Source organism: Corapipo altera, unplaced genomic scaffold, assembly GCF_003945725.1.
Source record: "Corapipo altera isolate COAL_440 unplaced genomic scaffold, ASM394572v1 275, whole genome shotgun sequence".
Taxonomy (NCBI): Eukaryota; Metazoa; Chordata; class Aves; order Passeriformes; family Pipridae; genus Corapipo; species Corapipo altera.
This window is the reverse complement of record NW_020885001.1, coordinates 129,016-131,452: the sequence shown is the minus strand read 5'-3', so window position 1 is coordinate 131,452 and position 2,437 is coordinate 129,016. Positions and strand designations below refer to the sequence as shown.

The 2,437-nt window shown below is 54.3% G+C and overlaps 1 protein-coding gene across 2 annotated transcripts in view; it reads right to left on the bottom strand.

Annotated features, from left to right (window-relative positions):
* Positions 1 to 2,437, bottom strand: part of UNC5D (unc-5 netrin receptor D) — a 91,671-nt gene that overhangs the window by 88,698 nt on the left and 536 nt on the right. The window lies entirely within an intron of this gene.

Sequence of the window (2,437 nt, the reverse complement as noted above, 5' to 3'; positions counted from 1 at the left end):
ATCTAATCTGCACAAGGACATCATTAAATACAAGATAAAAGGTACAACCAGGACATAACTTGCCCACCAGTCCTGTCTTACTTCTACATCAACAGAAGTTGCTATTTTTACCTAAAACAAGCTTTATTTCTCCAGAGCCTGGTTTGTCGAGTCGGTTCCTAGATGTAGAATATCACTGTAAACATGCAGCTCTCTGAACAGCATGTGATCAGTGCCTCTCATGTTAAAAAGCAATTAAAAAAAAAAAAAAACCAAAACCAAAACCCAAACCAACAGCAGATTTCAGGCTAAAAGGGGATCTTTGCTCCAGCAGCTCCTGAGTCCATTAGGTGGCTTCACAGAGCATTTTATCATCATAAAATCCGAGCTGACCAAGCCATCCAGTCAGAGCCACACTGTGGGAAGAGGCAAAACCCTAAACAAGGCTGGTTTGGAACAAAATGCACCCAGAGCTCTGAACCCCCTGGAACAGGGAGCTTTGGGCTTTGGTGTCATGGCGCAGGAAAACATTAATGCTCGTGTTCAGAGACGTCTTTATTCAGATGTGTGCAACCCCAAATTAGTTTCGAGGCATCAACGAGATAATAAATATTAGTGAGACTCTTCTCAAATTACCACTGGGTCTGGGCAATTTTTCCTGGAAAACAAAAGCCCACAGCTCCCCATGTATATTCATCCCAACAGATTTCAAGTGCTGAGCGAAGGGTATCTACAGTTATTTCATTTTTCTTTAATCCCCGTTCAGAATGGGAGCCTGGAACACAATCTGTCTCAGAGGCAGCTTTTAGACAACTTCATAAACCAAAAATCTCACAGCTCAAGGGTTGGAACTGAGGTTTAACCGCTTCGGCCAAAGCTACGAGTAAACACCAGGCAGCAGCACCACTGAGAGCCCACGGACACCAAACTGCTGGGAAAAATAACAAATAGCACTGTTCTCCCGAAAGCAGGTTCTGCCCCAGTGCAGAACCTGAAACGTCCTGCGTGGCAGGTTTTAATTAAACAGCTGAAATTTGTTATTTAACAGCAGCAGAACATCATCCTGCTCCGTGGGGTGGAATTTCAGATGCCAGTCGGGCCCGATCCTGAGCACACTTCTCCCCCAGAGCAGGAGCTGCCCCAGCTCTCCCAGGTGTGGAACACGAAAGGCCCCCAAGCTCCTCACACCGCTGATCTGAGCACACACCCCCCCCCACCCTTGTGCAGGTGCTTCCTGACCAAAGCATTAGAAAAAAAAAATAGCAAATATTTCTTATTTTATTCTCATGATTTATCACTGCCTTGTAAACTGGTGGGGTGGTTTTTTCCCTATTTGGTTGTTTTTTCTCCCCCAAAAGGTCACATTTTGTCCACCACACAAAAGCCTCTCTGATTTCCCCCTGCTGGACCAGTCAGTGGGTTCAACGGGGAGATCGCGGCAAGGGAGGTGGCCACTGAGCTTCCAGGACCTGTGGCGAGGTGTCACAAGCCACTGGCTACCTGTGGCTGATTCCCCACGCAGAGACCGGAGCCAATAAAGTCCATACAAAGGAAAATGGAAGCACAGACACGACAGGCACGCCAAGAGAGCTCCAAGGAGGGGCTGGTGCGGGAGCAGCGAGAGGAAGCTTTTAGGATCCGCAAAGTCTGATTGCTCCATTGTGCCAAAATAAACCCTTTGTAACGAACACACCATTGCGGGCTCCGAGCGCGGACACTGCCTCACCACCAGCAGGTACCTGTCTCCTAAAAGGACACCGGCGCCCTTCTCACCCCCCCCGGCACTTCCAACGCCCGGGGAAGCGCAGCTCCAGCCGCCGAGGAGTGCGGGATGCGGGACCGCGAGGGGCCGTCGGCATCCTTTGGCTCCGTACCCTCAAGGGATCGTTGCACTCGAGCGATCCAGCAGCAAAAAGTTCCATAAAATGAAGAGAGCGGGACTCCGAGCGCCGCGAGCACCCGCCTTAGGGGGACGCGAAAAAACAGACCCCTGGCGTGAGCGCATCGAGCCGAGACACCTGCGCTGCTTCGCGGGTGATGGAGAGGAGAGCTCTCCTGCCAGGACAGGTCAGCGAACCCCGCAGACCCCAGCCCGGCACAGCCCGACCCGTCTCCGGGACCCTCGCGAACCCCTCGCACCGTCCCCGTCCGAGGGACCCGCGCCCCGCGGGATGCCCGAGGATGCCCGAGGATGCGGGGCTCTCCCCGCCCGCCCGACCGCAGCCCGCGGTGGCTGTTCCGCGCTCCGAGCACCGTAACCACCGACAGGCAGCACCGACAGACAGCACCGACAGGGCAACCGCAGCGCTGCCCGCCCCGCACCCGCCGCGCATCGCTGTCACCTCCCGCCCTGTCCCCGCCGCGGCACGGGTTTCTCTCGGAGGGGATGCGGGTGTTGCTCTCGGAGGGGATGCGGGTGATGCTCTCGGAGGGGGTGCGGGTGATGCTCTCGGAGGGG